Source organism: Corvus cornix, chromosome 4, assembly GCF_000738735.6.
Source record: "Corvus cornix cornix isolate S_Up_H32 chromosome 4, ASM73873v5, whole genome shotgun sequence".
Lineage (NCBI taxonomy): Eukaryota > Metazoa > Chordata > Aves > Passeriformes > Corvidae > Corvus > Corvus cornix.
Genome location: NC_046334.1, coordinates 53,013,274 through 53,030,456, shown reverse-complemented (window position 1 = coordinate 53,030,456; position 17,183 = coordinate 53,013,274). Strand labels below are relative to the sequence as shown.

Below are 17,183 nucleotides of genomic sequence, written 5' to 3'. Positions count from 1 at the left end.
AGAGTGGGTGAGGGAGCGGGGATGCCCGTTCCCCCCGCCTCCCACACCGGCACAGGCACACGCCCCGTCAGGTTCAGTGACCCGTTCCGTTTGGTATCCCCGCCCCCCTCCCTCCAGGCAGGCAGGTGCACAGACCAACACGCAGCATGCAGGAAGGACAGTCAGAGATCTTTATTGTTATTACTATAATTTTTGTCATTCCCTCCGCTTTTCCGATCCGGCAGCCAACCAGCCCGTCCATGAAACCGGACCGCGTTGCCCCGCTGCAGGCGCAGCGGCAGCCGGCCGCGCAGGCCGGGTTCTCTGTCGCCAGTCCTGACAGCGAACTGTAAGGCAGCCTGAGATGCCTTTATCAGCCGCGCGTCCGCAGGCCAAACCCGCGGTTTTGGGGGGGTCGAGGGGAGATTAGGGCCCCCCACCGGGCGGAGCCGCCATCCCCCGCCCGTTCCCCGGTCCCGCCTCCATCAGCCGGTCCCGGCGCTTCCCCCGCCGTGATGCTTTCCCAGCCTTAGGGACGTGTCAGCTCCGGCTGAAGAGGAAAGTTTCCAGTTTCTCCTCGGCAGCCAGGTGTTTCGGGGAAAGGGGGTTGCAGCCTGCCTGACGCTTCCTAAAGCTGTGGGTGAGAGTGTATTTGCAGCCGCCGCGCTAAAGCGTTAATGGCTGTAATTACCGGGTCTTTCATTAGGACCAAAATGCTTAAATAATCTACACAGCCTATCTGCCCTCTAATTTACACCACAGAGATTGCACTCATTGCAGCAGTTTCTCTGAATACACATAAGCGTTAGTGAGTTTAGAATCTCACCCCAGTAGGCTTTCATTGCTTTTTTTTTTTTTTTTTTTTTTGCCCCTCTTGCCTATCACATGAAATTTCATTCAAGCTGAGAGGCCCTAATTTGCTCGCCCAGCTGCCGCATAGCTCTGTTTGTAGTGTGACTGCCGTGAGACTTCTCGGAGCGAAATGTACCTTCAGGGGTGCCACGAGTGACTGGCTCTGGTCTCGGCTGTGTTGGCGGGGCTCGGTTCAGTGAAGCTCCGATAGCCTACAACTGGTGATGGTAGGGACATCTTTGTAGTCCTTGAAATAAAATAGGGACAGCACAGAGGGGAATCAAGCTTCTAAGTGAAGGCTTCCGTTTATTTTATAAGACGCATATGCAGCCTGAACAGAGGTCGCCCTTTTATGGGGGAGTACTTTTTGGATGATAGTACATATAAGATAATTTCCTGAATGTTTCCTCAGCTACAATGCATGTTATGCAAGAAGCCAGAGACAAATGAATGCTGATTCATGTAAATACACATCCAAGTCTGGAAAAGGGAAATTCTGACTAGTTTGACAAAAGTGCTTTATTTTCAACTTATTAACATGTAAATATGGTACATGATGACATTTTTTTATACTTTGAAATGTCTGCTACCTTACTAAAGTTGAAGTTTTACAAGTGTTGCCGGTATTTACATTCTGCTCAGAAATACTTAAAATATAGTAGAATAAAACTAATTGTATGAGCTGCCCCCCTCCCCCATTCTTTCAGGTCACCAAAATAGTGTGATTGTACTATCTGCCAGTGCTTTTGTGTATGTGGTTTTGCAGGTGATACAGACTTATAGAATGACACAGTAGTTTCTGGGTGATGCATTTAATTAATGCTCCCCTAGAGAGGACATCACAATTTCAATTTGAGAATAGTCTGTATAAAACACAAAGTTCCTTAGCTTTTATCTCCTAAGGCTTATTAAACACAGAGTAGATTTTGCCATTTTAGCAAACACTGGAATAAATTTAGTGATAGAATATATGATAATTAGATACCACTTCTTTCTTGATGCTGCAATTCATCTAAACATATGGATTATAATCTGTTAAAGTGTAATTTAATTTCAGTGTCAAAGAATGATTTGCATACTAAGTGTAGGAATGGTAAAGGAATACACATTACAAGTTGCTGTTTTGCTTGATAAAAAACTCCAACTCATAATACAGGAATATATTTTGAATTACTTAACATTTTCCAAGCATTTGTTTGGTATAAAATATATGAGAAAACTTACTAGAGGAAAATGGCTTTATTGCACTTTTACAAAGAAGCGCACCCTGAATTGCTCCATTACTTATGTAGTTTGCTGCAAACCAGTTTCTCACTCTTGATAGTTCTCTTGGGTTAAATATTTAGCCTGTTATGAAAGTTCACTTATCCAAGTAGTTTATAGCCAGCATTCTAATATCTTATCTATTTTTTTTAAATATGTAGAAAGTATTTGCATACTTATAAAGCATGCATAGAAGTTGGAAATTGTCCAAGAAAACAGTAAAGGTATTGTTAAATAACAGACTTTATGGGAGGAACGATCAGTCACAAACCCTCTGTTACCACTTTCCTGTGGATACTTGCCAGCTTGTTGCTGAGTGACATTTGTATAGTTTTGTTAATTTTGCATAGTAGTAGGGACATTAAGACTTGGATAAATAATGTGTACACTTTTCACGTCTCAAACATTGACAGTGCAGTATTTCTCAGTTTCGCAGGCAAAACACCTGAGGATTTTTAACACCCAAACCATGTGGAGCTCTTGTTCAGCACAATTATTTAGAGAGAAATGTGAAGCAGATGCAGATAAAGGGTTCTGATGGGGTGTATATCAGATTGTTTCATAGCTCTGCTGTACATGTGGAATAGAACCAGTAGCATAATAGTGTGACTGTGGTCGGGAGACTGCTTGAAATCTCTAAGACTGCCTTTATTTACTCATTGTCAGTTCCCTTTGTTCTAAGGAGACATTAGACAGTGTATAAAATTTTAGAACAAATAAGTGGACGCAGCAGAACGTACCTGCTCTAAGTTACTGGAGATGAGAGTGATGCTAATTTCCCATTAGTGTAATTAGAATTGGTTACTGATACTTATATCTACAATACAGCAGTCAGGAAATAAAGTCTCTACTTACATGACTGACTGGTGTACCCCAGGCAACACAAGTTGTTTTCATTCCAATTATTTGATACTTCCTCTTTAAGGTGATGAATTGCATTCTTATATGAGTTTCAAAATACATCATGTTTGATACAGTACTGTGTAAGAGAACTTCATTGGAGAAAACTGCAAACAATTTGTAACTCTCCTCCTTCTGACATCATGGCTTTTATAAAAAGTTTAAAACAAAATTCTGTATTCAGTAGACTTCTGACATTTCACAGTCACTCTTTTTTTAGGAGATCTTTAACAAGTTTAACTCTTATTCTTGTCTTATTTAGCATGGTATTAGTCTGAAATAACTCTTTTAGCCTCTCACTTATCAATTCTCTCCTTTTCAGTAAAGCACTACAAGTGTTTAGAACACTTAGTATTCCACAGGTCTTAATCACTTGCTATAGTTAAAGCTATACAGAAGTGTTTTACTAAATGGCGATTAGTTTAAGCAAGTTTTTCTGGATCACAGATTTAAAATTTGTACCCTCCAGGTGCTGCACATTGCCTGTGAGGAGCCTGGATATTACTAACTTCTAGCAAAGACAGCCAAAGATAATGAAAGCTCAGTGCCTAAGGGGAATCACTTAGCAGCTTGGAGAGTTACATACTTAATCATAAAACTCATAATGAATTTTAATTGTAAATAATTGTTTATTTTATCATTTAGTTACAGATATATTTTTATAATATATACTTCTCCACCTCTTTGTCTCATGGTGCAAAATAGTGGCATATAAGCAGCTTTATTTCACTGAAACTTTTAATCACGAATCAGCATGTTATCAACCACTCTTTGAAGAACAAGCCTTTTAAACACTCTTTATATGTTTGTATTTCTTGGCCGTCACCTTATCTTGGTTTCTTTTTTACTTGCTCTACTAATCAATGATTGATGGCTCTTTAAAATACTTCAGTTGTGATGCTGAGGGGTTTTTTGCTTGTTATTTTTTAGGAGGTATTGGTCATTCTCAGTAGAACTAGCAGAACTAGTTCAGGAATTTCTGAGCAGAATTATTTCTGTAATTCAGGTGTTGGCTTTTTAGCCAATTCTATAATTCTTTATGAAAAATCCCAATGCCCTTTCTCATTGAAAATGTACTGTTTCATGAACAAAAATGTTTATCAAACCAGTGTTGACACTCTAATCAAAATTATATGCATTTTCTGTAAAGTCGTATTTCCTTGAAAGTGAAATACATAGAAATTAATTTCTGAAAAAAAATCTTTGTTTGGTAGCCAGTTAATTTATTTCATAAAATTTCAAACATTAATCAGTCTGCTGCAATATTGCAGAAGCATTTTGACTAGTTGGCTATCATGTATGTGAATTGTATCTATAAACTAAACAGGTCAATTTCCTCATAAACATGCACATATATCCAGCAGCCTTAATAGGACCCCAGATTCATCCATTAAGGGGGCAATCAGTTTAACCTTGCAGGAAAGCATCATCTTTCCTCTTATTTATGTACAGACAGACACATACATGGAGAGGCTTATCTCAAAGGCTACTTTTTATATTCCCAAACACCTCTAAAGAATAGTTTTTCACAACTTAGAGGTAAGCAAGTATCCTACAGTTTAATAATCATAAAAATAACAATGTTATGGTGGTACTAAACTGCCGTGTCAAAAAAAATGGGAACATGATTAAGTATAAACATTTACATTGGTGACTTCTTTCACACACTTAACTTTCATACTGTTTAGCGAAAAGTGTACAGAAGTATTTTCAATTTTCTGTTCTCATTTTGCATTATGTTAAATATTTTAGAATTAGTTTTTAAAAGTGACCCACATTTGACCTTCAGTAGCAAATTATGATGAGAGAGGGGCTAATTAAACATGAAATGGATGTATCATTGATGCTTTAATTATCTTTATTTAACACAAAGTGTTCCACTGATAAGTGCAGCTTTTATTTTTTCCTCTCCAGTAAAATCATCTTGTACAGTGAGCAAATGACTAAGTTACCACTGAATCATTCTGCACTCCCAGGAGATGTACAGAGCCAAAAGGGACAGGATCTGAGTAAAGGAGGATACATGCTCTGAATAAGTAAAGAACAGTACTATTATAGGCAAGGGGTAGCAAGAAACATCTTTAAAAGGATGGAATCTGATTTATCAACTCAGACAGCTCTCTGGCGTTGTACATAGTGCACTTGAGTTATAACCATGGTTAGCAGTTTGACTATTGCTGTCAGTCTTTTTGCTTCTGAGTATGTTTCTTCCTCTTCCTCTCTATCTCTTTTTCTTCTTTTTTTTTTTTAATTTGTGTTTAGTTGCCTAGTTTTTTAGTATTTGGGATAGTTGCTAGTTTGACCATCAGTACAGCTTTGTTTCAGAGAAATATCTGCAGCTTCAGACTCATTTTCCTTTAAGTATTTTCTTTCAAAAGTTTTGGAAGGTTTATATACTTAGTAATATGCTGGGCTGCTTTGAGATATAAAACTAATCAATTTGGTTTTGCATTAAAATATAAAAGAAAATCAACAAACTTCAAAAGTTGTTAGCATTATAAGTCAACTAAATCCCTGACAAGCACTGTGAACTCTCCACTATAATTGCAAAACATCTTAGTACTTAATTACTAATCTTAACAAGATTAACATAATTTTGACTATATATATAAGAAATACTGATAGAGGAATAAGAGCAATTCAGTACAGTATTTAGCAGGCAGATTTTCTAAGCAAGTCAGCTTCCAAAAGATATTTAGAAACTGTTAAAGCTGCAAAATATTTTCATTTTTTTTTCCATCTTAGGCTATATTGCATGTAATATGTTCTATGTAATTTATGTTCTACGTTTTTCCATTAAAAAAAAATAATTAAATTTTTAGGTGTTTTTTCTCAGCATGTGCTGAGAAGACGGTATTTTTGTATATTTCTTCCCTGATTTTTCTTTTCTAGAAGAGAAGATTTGTTTTCTCCTATCAGATTTTGGACCTTTCTAGCATATACTATACATTCATTTTCATCAGTAATTGAAATGACAAAAATAGACCAACAGTTACCCTCAAGGATCAAAAAACCCTTTTTAATTATTGGATTTTTTGTGTATAAATTTGCATTATTTTAATTTTTAATTAAGTTTTTAAAAGAAAATTCTGACATTCATAAATGTATATTTCAAGCTAAGACGGACTTACTGTCTTCCATACACGTCAGGAAACAAATTTCCCAAGGTCACTTTTTTTTTTTGTTGTTGTGGATGACAAAATATCCCGCTAATGCTGGAGTAACTAAGATTAGTGGAGCATTTAAAACGGGTGACAAGAATAAGAATAGAATAAGACCAGAATAATCCATAGGAGATTTTAAACTTTTTAATTTCTTATTTTAATGAAATTTCCTTTATAAATATTTAACTGAGAGCAGGTCATGAACATGTCAAAATCTCAAAATATGATTATACTGAAGTACCAGTTAGTCAAGTTCCTGAATTATGTCAGTGACACATACTGAAGTTGTCCAACTGTGTGGAGATGTGCTTAGCATGAATCATTTTCTCACTGTTATGTGGCCATTTTCACTGACAAGAGGTCTAAAATTAAAATTAAGAACAACTTTTGAAGGTATTAAAAAAACCAAGGGATTAGTTGTATATATATATCACGTACGAGCAGTGTGGAGGAACTGCCTATTATTATTTTTTGTGAAAGGAGAATATGGAAAAACTTTAGAACAAATTTTGGGGTTTAGAAGTTTGAAGAGAAACAATGTTCTGGCGCCATTTAAAACTGTAAGGTAGGTAAAAGTGATGGGATTTTTTGTTGTTTATACCAGTCAAAAAATTTCCTCTCATTTAGGCAAACAGATGTTTTGCAATCATTAGTTTGTAAAATGTTGCAGCATAGCCCCAAAAGTTCAGTTTCACTCAGAGTGGATCACAAACAGCACAGTTACTAGAAGAATGAGAAGAAAAGCATTATCTTTGTCTTTCAAAACTTAATTTTCCTTATTAACTATTGACAAGAGTAAGTTTTAAAGGCAAAAATTTTCCTGTCGGATGAGATTTTGCTACAGATTTAATGTTCTAATGTCTGAGTTTGTAATTGAATGAAAGGAATGTGTGCTTGCAAGTAGCATTCTTGCAGTTTTAGGAAGCAAAAAAATTAGTATTTATCAAAGTTTTTGATATAAGGTCTTTTATTATCTACAGATAATTGTGTATTATGTAACGTTAATTTTTTAAGGTTAGGTACAGAAGGTAGGTACTAGCTGATGCTGAAAATCACTCATAGATAGAACCAGAATACAGAAATATCATCTGCCAAAAATTCAGAGACAATATCCTGCAGTCATGTCTGAACAAATTCCTTTACAGTACCACCTTGTAAGTAAAAAAATATTTGCCACCTGACTGCATAAAAATTCCTGAATTACATGGTCACATGATGATCATGAAGAATCTGCCATAAACTCCATGAAAATTAGATTCTTGACTAGGCCAGGGAATGTATTCTGTGTTATATGTCAATTGTATTGTCTGTTGTAACGCTTGTCAAAGAGAAACGGGAGGGGCTGTTGTAATTTATTCTGTCTATCCATGTATAAATGTCAAAGTCTTTTCAGCCCTGGAGCAGTGTAAAATATGAGAAGTAGCCCCTACTTCCATTGGATACCAAATCTTGAGAGGCAGAATTACTTTAACACAATCTCAGAGACTTATCCTTGGGTAAAAAAAGACCCTTCATCAGGACAATGCTTTTACAGGGATACAGTTTGGGGTAGAATTAGTTTTCTGAGTTCAGTGTTGTGCTGGAAAATGAAATAAAGGAAGTTACGGAGACTGTTATGGCATTCTGCTTATGATTCAGCTATCTAAGTGTGCACATCCTAATGTCAGTTTAGATACCTGAAAGCTCCTGCACTATCTGCACAGAGCTGCACACCCAGGGTGTATGATGAAAGACCTGGGTGTCTTCTGTGACACTCTTCTGTAGCTGCAGCTCAAGGCCAAACAAATAAGCAATCACTAAATCCTTTGGTTTACTTAAAGGAACAATAATTAAAATAAAATTAAGCACTCTGTGTGTAGTGCGCTTTGGCAGGATTGAAAATTATTTTTCCTGTAAGAACTTCAGCACAATTTTCAAATGTGTGTGCCATACACATGCCAATTAATAGAACAGAATCTGCATGTGCAGATACCTGATCACATATAAGCAATTAGCTTAACTGAATTTCCATTCATTGTCAGACCTCTCAGGCTGATGTTTATCTCAGGTGAAACTACAGGTAATTCCACAAAAGTCAATCAAATTCAACTAGTATTAGCTGCTGTAAATTGTATGAGGTGTTGTAATATTCAGAAAATGCTTCATATTAAAATAAAATATAGATAGAGAATACCAATTTATCAGTTTGGATGTTAATCCCCTGCATTTAAGTTATCAGCATGTATATAAGTATAATTTGCAAAATAACAGAGTAGGTTTTCTTCACATATTACATCCAAATGTAAAATTATCTTTGTAAGAAGGTCTGGAAATGATGGGGCTTTAATGACATTTCAAAAAAGTAAGATTTTAATATTGAACATATTCTTAAGCTAATGGTACAGCAAGAATACATGTGGCAAACCACCTTTGTTAGACCCCAGACAGGTCATGGTGTTTGTTCATGCAGCTGTGTGTTACCATTGTAGGCATATTTACAAAAAAGTCTTGGCCTGAAAATTCCTATCAAGTTCATAATGCAAAACTTTGCTTCAGATGAAATCTGGCCATTTGCTTAGGAAAATCTGTTTAGTCTATTTCAAGTCCTATTTAAAACAAGAGAAAATACTTCTGCAATTTGCAGTCTTTCTAAAGATGAAAGACAAGAATGAGAATACAGATGATACACCAACAGCAAGCTAAAGCATTGGTTCACCTGGTCCCAACATTTTCACAGTTATATTTTAAACCCCTATTTTACACCTTTGCTATTCACGACTTTTACGGTTTTGCTGGTTTTAACATACGTCTGATCTTGTTATGTCACACCCTCTCTAAGTGAAGTTACATTGTCATAAAATTTGAGTAATGAAATAGTGAAGCAGTTTCCTTATCTCCATCCATGTATTCCAAATTGGTTGTAATGACATAACCTGTGCTTTGCGTGATAGTGAGAGAGGATATCCATCATTCTGCTGAATTTGAAAAGTGCTATTTTCAGTGATCATGTAATTATATTCCAGTTGCAGTACAAGCTTACAGAAGGACAGTAATTGATTTGCTTGAGAGAGAAATATTTGTTGAATTTTCAAGTAATGGTGTGGGTTTGTATATGGAAGGAATAATTGCACTGGAAACTAGAAATCTCTACTTAACAGGGCACTACATGCTCAGCCTCAGAACCTCAGCCCAGATCTTGGGTAAGATCTGTCACACTTTAGTGAATTTAGAAAATTCACTCAGAAGGCTCCTCTGACTATATGCTGAATGTTTTACTGTTCTTCCTGCAACTTAAGGGCCTGAATTTTACTCGTAAGATTGAGCTATTTCTAGAACAGGAGTTAATTCTGATGAGTAAAAGTGACAACTATGGGAGTGAAACCAAGCAGTACCTGTTTTCATAGATCTTTAAACTATGAGTCTTTTTCTGAGGAATTACAACACAAAGTCTGGGTCATGTATTTTGCTCAATTTGTTGCTATATACATATGAAAGAGAGTAGTGGGACATAGCTGAACTATCTAACTGCAGTGCAGATGTGAGTTGTGCTTTATAGATTGACAGAGAATTACCACTGAGGTGTGGTAGGTGTTTCACCAGCATGTGGGTTTGTGTAATGGGTGGGTTCACGCATTAGGTTCAGACCTGGCACTGGCAGATCCTTGAGCAGACGTGAAATCACTAGGGCTTGGTGCACCACAGTAATTCATTCTGTTTAAATTCTCCAGGTTCATAGGTAGAAATTATAGGTATGTTGCTAAAATAATTGCTACTTGTGGTGTTCTTCTGTGCTTTTATACAAGAATTAAAAAAAAATTACACAAGACAGCTTTAGTTTAGAAGTAAAGGAAACTTATGCAAGTGTTTGCAAAATGGCTCTGCATTTTCCATCCTGTGTTTTGCAGAGATCACTGGACACTTATATAATTTATCCTTTTTTATGCAACTGGTTCTTTAAATAATTATTTTTACAATGTTGCTAGTATTCTGGATCTTTTTGTTTGTTCTTTAGTGCAGATGAAAAGATAAGCAACAGTGTGAAATTCCTCTGTGCAGCATATATTAATAAGATTTTGTTTTCATTATATTGCAAAATGTTTTATCACTTATGGTCTCATATTCAAGGAGACTGGGTGATGTTTTATTCAATTGGCCCTTCAGAAGCTGCAGAATGAATTGAAAATTTATCTTCAACTTTCTAATACTGCACATTAGTGCACCTTTCTAGGAACCTTGAATACTAAATTTATGTATTTTTTCTATACTAGTTCTTAATTAAATATATGAAGGGACTGAACTCTTTAAATTATACGGTAAACTTCCTGGAGAATTAATGTTACAGAAATATGAAAGGGCTGGCTAAAGCATCACTCTACCAAATGTTTCTAAAAGGCTTTATATATTTATAAGACTTCATGATCTACTATTGATGCAAATTACTAAGGATAAAAGAAAATCCATCTGTTATCAAAGAAAAAAATAAATTAAATAAGTCCAAGGATTTGAAAGACTTAGCATTAAGGACTAAGTATTCATACTTTGTGATGGGTTTATAGTAACTGACAGTAGAAAAGACTTCCTTTTAGCATTTACAATGTGGGTTATTTTTTTTTAAACTAAAGAAAATGACTTTGCCGTAAAAGCTTCTCACGTAACATATCCCGTCTCATTTCATAATTTTCTATCCTTCACTGAAATGCCTCAATTAAAATATGACCTACACCATTTCATGTTGCGTTGTGCATTACTAGTTTTGTTATTATTACCCTTACATTTAATCAAATTGTCAGTAGCTAAATAAATAGAATTTCATCAAGAGCTGTTGGTTTTCAATCAGCTAGGAAACAGATTACTGGCCTGAGAACAGATCTAAGGCTAGTGTCTCCAATCTGCAACTAATTGTGGACTGATAATAGCACTGCCCACAGGCAAATCTTACTCGCTGTCCTGATCTATGATAGATTTTCCTGTATGTTAATATTACATCAGTCATTTTGTTGCAGTTACTATATTTAACCTTTCCTTTTTAATTGGATATTTATATTGGTTGGAGATACCACCCTCACGTTTAATTTCTAAAAATAAATGCAAAAAAGAGAAATCTCAAGGAAAACATTATAGCCATGCTTTTCCCTTTAGCTTCTCCTCTTAGAATAGTTGGTTCTTTAGAAGATAAAGTACTGTTGATACTTAAAGAAGTATTTACATGTAATATTACGCATTCTGTGGCTTATCTCAGGGGAGTGAGGAACACGTCTTACATACTGCAGCAGAAAGTAGTGCTTCATTCTCTCTTGGTGTGTGTGGATTAGCTGCTGGGGGTGTGGGTGCCAGAGTTCTCTCTGGACCAGGTGCAGACCGCATGCTAACCGTATATAGCATATATGCAGATTACATTATTAAGACATTATAGATATTCACATTTTTCCAGTGTGAAGTTGATGAGGGTGATTAAATACACAGCAGCCCCAGTTCTGTACCAAGACTCCATCATTTCAGGTGCTTCACAAACACAAAACATACTATAAAAGCTGCTTTTAAACAAGTCATGCAAGAGGGTAGAATAGTAAATACTGTTTGTAGTCAGCACATTATAGTGTTCTGGAAGAAAACTGTCTTCTGGGCTGTGTACATTGTTCTTGTGAAACGATTCCAACAGTTTCAAATCTTTTTTTTCACCTTGCGAGTTATGCAAACAGCTCTTCACTTTTTTCACTAAAGCAAGTGGGAATTGTTCACTGTCACAAATAATAAATAACAAGAGCACCCAATCTGCAGAGCATGGAAGTGATAAAAACACATGCTTATGAGTGCTTGCAATTTCACAGCTATTAATTTTGAACTTTTTGATTGCAATTCTGTTTTACAAGAGTGGATGCTGTTAGGGCAGCACTACACAGTGACAGTGAAGGATTATGACAACATGCATTTATCACTGTGAGCTTGATAAATTCAGTGTAAGAGATGGTCAGAAAATGTCCCTAAACCTGAAGTGATAAAATGCATCTTGCCTTTACTGAAAGTTAAAATAGTAAACATTTTTCTATTACTGCTAATGATTTTTTTTAATTAATAATTTAATACTAATATGAGTATGCTTGAGAAGGTTTCTTTGTGCATAATGAAATGCGTAGCTCTTACCAACATAAGTGAATTCCTTAACATATACACTGAGGGAATCCAGGAGTTTATGTGCAGAATGCTATTGAATATACAACATGTAATCACACACAGAAAGGTCCTTTACACAAGGTCAGCAAATACTGTAGCAAGTTTGGCATAAATAAAAGTCAGAAGGACTCTTCAGACTTTCAAGAATGCTTTAAAACATTTTTTAAAGGCATCTAGCACTTGAAGTCTAAATTGCAAGTTTGCCTAAAAGTATACTGCTCAACTACTTCTATGTAAATCAAAATGTGGTGGAAGATGTCTTCGATTTTGAGATTGCAGCATTCACAGGTTGTAGGAGTGTTTTAAATCAGAAACCACATTTTTCGTTTATGGGTATAAACAGGAATTTCAGTATTAATTAGACATCATTCTGAAGTTTTATACTGTAAGAAATTAGAACACAAAGAATCTGAATACTTAATCTGTAATATTTATGCTCAAGTTTCAAAGTGATAACAGAGAAAATAAATCCTAAGTTATGCAGTAAAAAGTCCTGAATAAGGGAAGCAATTGAGAATGAACATGTCTAGAAATGTTAGTACTTCATTTTTAAAATCTTTATCATTCTAGGGAATTAATCTTCAGCCTTTCTGAAATCCTCACTGAGCTGGTAATTTTTTTCACATTTTCCGAACATCATCAAAGCCATGCTAATCTGGACCAAGGGCATGTCTCAGAGTCCTTGAATGTCTGAAGAAAACATTTTGCTGTCTTTCCTATTTTTAACATAACCGAGATTCACTTCAAACTTTTATAAAACCTATAGAGAGGACAATTTAATTATTTACAAGGCAGGTGTTATAGGATACAATCAACAGTTTATAGTTCATCACATAATTAATAAGTAAGAGTTTCAAATCCAGGAGGCATATGTTCTCAGTGAACGTCTGGCTCAGCAATTAGGCAATCTGGCTACTGAGTGAGGTATGTTTGTGATAGGTTTTAATGTCCATCCCATGTTTAAGGTGTTATAAGCTTGTAATCTGGAGGAGGAAAAGGAAAGATCTCATGAGAAAAGAAAATCCAGATTTTTTTCCTGTGGCGTAAATTTGTAGGTATTTGTTTTTTCTCCTAAAAGAAAGGCCTAGCATTTGAGCAAGACTTTTCTCATAGAAAGGGGGAACAGCTGGAGTTCTGTCATTTTTGTTTTTCTTTTTATAACCATAGAATTTTCTTTGTAACTAAGAAAGAAAATCTAGTTTATAAGCATTCAACACCCTAGATTCTGGCAAAGTTTTTCATTAATTAATATTTGTGTATAACTTTGCAAAGTAAAACTGATGCTCTCTACCTTCCTCATCACCTTCATCAAAAGCAGTGCACTTTTAAGACACTGGGGCAGATAGACAGGAAAGTTTAATCTTTCTATATTTTTAAGACTGCCTACTTATTTTTTCTATGCTTATATTTGGAATGATTTTGAAGGGACTTTACAGGAAACATAGACTAGATAACTATTATAAAGACATAAAGGAATCAAACAAAGAGAACCTGGGATGGAAAAAATTTCTCTCAAAGTCGTTTTTTGCAGTTTTTCTTTTGTTTAAACATGAAGATTCTGATTTAAAAATTAACCTAGTGACCTTAAAATATTTACCTATATGTTGGCTTTATGGAGAGCTGTTTTGAGAGCCAAATAAAATAAATCTGTAAAATTGTTTGGTGTTTTGGACAGAGAACTTTTATTGAGGAGGCAGTAGAATACATGTACTGACGTACATGAGAATTTTGCTCACGTATAATATACCGTGGACTCCTATACTATCTGTCCTCTAATCCCAGCTTTGTGGTCTTCATTTATAGTCTCACGTTCCCAGTATAAGTCTGACAATTTTTGAATTTTCATTTCAGTCTCTGTTCTTCCCACCAAACCAGTTTATTTTTCTAATAGTGTAAAAGTTAGATACCCCAAGAAGAGGTCAAATGTTATGAAAATGTGGAGACTGAATATAATTTCAATTTTGTTCTTTCTGCTGGATTGCAGAAAGTGTTGTAGATCTGTAAGTATGTTACTATTAGTTTTTTGGTGGTTTTGTGTTTCTTTGGGGCTTTTTATTTTTAATAATTAACTTCTACCCTAAAACCCTGACTATTTGAAGATCTGAGCAGATATGGTGAAAGGTAAGACAGTGAAGACAACAAAGACCTTCATTTACAGATTTCTCCTGTCCCATGGAATAACAGCACGTCTATATGACTCCTTGGATACTGTTTTCCCAAGGAGGGAGTTTCTTTCTGTTATAAAAATAACAAAACCGAAGGATCAACAACAAAAAAATCAAAATTAAAAACTAAACACCAAAAAAACCACCAAAACTAACACCAGCCCATTGTGCCCCTTCCCCCCCCCCAATCAACCTAAACCTGAAAAAACGTTTCCCAGCTCAGGCTGATTTCTGTTTCCATGAATCAATATCCCAAGTCAAATTTACAGTCAGTCTGGCAAACACCTATGGCTGACGTATGCTGTAGAGAATAAACAGAGACCATGTCAGTTTTATGACTAATCCTCTGTCTTTCATGAAACCTTTTCTTTCCAAAAGAGGCTTAAGTATTTTGAGCACAAATGAAATACTGCCCATGTTCTCTACTTTTCCATAATTCAAGAGCTAGGAAGCCTGATTTGTGAGAAGCTTATTCTGTGACTTTGTGTGTAATTGACAGTGAAGGGGGAAAATGAGGCAATGTTACGCCTTTGCCAGCTCTTTTTAAAAGAAGGAATATACTTACTCATTAATGATCCAAGCTATGAATAGATTCATGGTTTATAACACAGCCTTAGAGTGGGTTAAGAGAATTTAAGGGTTTATCACACAGTCTTAAAAGAGGCTAAGAGAATTTAAAAGAAAGCTATTCAGACTGGAGAATTCTGGGTAAACATTTACCTATCTTCTTGGCAGTTCATTTTTAAATTATGTGTTAGCATTTTACAGGCAGAGAAAGAAAAGAGAGGTACAGACAAAGTAATAGAAACACTCTGATGACCTATTATTAGAGTTTAAGCTGAATAAATATTTAGCATCTAAAGTATGGAGCAGATGTAATAAAAATCATTGCAAAATACTATCCACAGTGTAAAGTATCCAGTAATACAACTTAGTTCATTACATTAATACATGTATGATGCAGTATTATTACACTCTTTCTATGCCCTGGGCTTAAATTTGTTTAAATTCTTATAGTAGTTCTAAACAGTAGATGTTTCATGATGACTGGCAGATAAATGCATTAATGTCACTGTAAAATAATGAGATCACATCAAGGTGTGAGGTTTTAAATAATTAAATTTTTTTTTTCAATTGAGTATTCTCATTTGTATTTAAGGGGAGTAGACGAAGAATCTGTGTTGGAAAGAATCCATGTGAGAATACTGAACCTTGTTAACAGCATGTTGTCATAGGTGTCCTTTAACATGTGTTCATGTCTGTCTTATTCTAGACACACCCTTAATATCACCCTTTTGGTTTCTTGTCCATAGGAAGTATATAATAGCATTTTTTTGCTTCATGATCACGTTACAAGTTTGGACAGCGGTCAGTAATGGAACCATTGTTCTTGCTACATGCAGAATTTTGTCCACACTATGGATTCTAGTCTGCAAGTCAGAGTCCAAAATACTGTGAGAGTCAGGTTCTCTGATCTTGTTGTGCTGTTATACAGCCTAAGGAAAATGCAAACAAACACAAATTGTAAGGTTAATGTATTCACCTTTTAGAAATGTTGGGAAAATTTTTGTAGGACAGTTTGAAATGACTCTGATGAGATGATGTATCTTATGTATGTTTATAGAGATGGCTTGCAATACACTAAAGTATGAAGTGTAATGGATTTCAGCATCTTAAGAATTTAAATTTGGTTCTCTTATGAACATAGTGTCCGTTACTAAATTTCTCATACATTTTACTTTATTTTAGTACATCAGAATTAAATTCCTAGTGATGTTGATGGGATAAAGGATCTCTACATTCTTTATATGTTCAACATGTGTTTAATTATTAAAATACAGTAGATATTTTATCTCAATATTAGAACATACTGGCCTTATTTAGCACTACTGAAATAAGCTTAACTTCATACATATTGACTTTACAGGGATAAGGTTTTCAAAATTTCCCTGTATTAAGGGAAAGGGAACTCCCTGTATAAAGGGAACTCTGTGTTCCCTTGAAAGATTTAATTAACTGGGGTATAATTATGTGTAACTCATTTCTATGAATGTACTTCAAACAGCAGAATTATTGTTACATCCCTATATTTGTATCAGATTGAGTTCTCCTAGCAAGAATGAGGTATAAAAGCCAATTTTAGTGAAGAATCATATTTTTAAAAGTTTGTTTCTTTAAGGTGTACTTTGGCCCTTAGGCCAATTTATCTCACCTCAGCTTGCTTGTCATCTAGCACAAGTTACCTATCTAGGGACAATTCACATGAAGAGGGAAAGATGCCTTAAGGAGTCAAGCTATTCCCTCTACTGTTGCTATGTACTGTCTCCTGGATCTCTCTTTCCATTGATCATAGCAGAAGAGTAGTTTAGACGACTTCTAGGTCACTGAATTGGGGTGAGATTCCAGCTGTTTTTTCAAAATCAGGTATAAGTTTTGATTTTTTTTTGGTGTTATATTTCATCTGTACAAATGGTGACACAGACCTATAATAAAAATATTTTAAGGTATTTCTGAGTGTTCTGACTGTTGGAGCATAGACAAATGCATTTGGCAGTGGAAGCAGGTGATAGGAGCACAGGGACTAGGCCTGCTAAAGGAGTGTATCTGTGCATCCTTCTGCCCTCTCACCTGTTGCCTGTATGTACTTTCTGGAAATGTGGAAAATGACTGGGGGAGCTAGGAAAGCAAGAAAAATGCAGGTGCTTTATAG

General features: G+C 35.4%; 1 protein-coding gene across 7 annotated transcripts in view; it reads left to right on the top strand.

The window, feature by feature from the left end:
* Positions 1–17,183, top strand: part of PCDH7 (protocadherin 7) — a 272,710-nt gene that overhangs the window by 4,861 nt on the left and 250,666 nt on the right. The window lies entirely within an intron of this gene.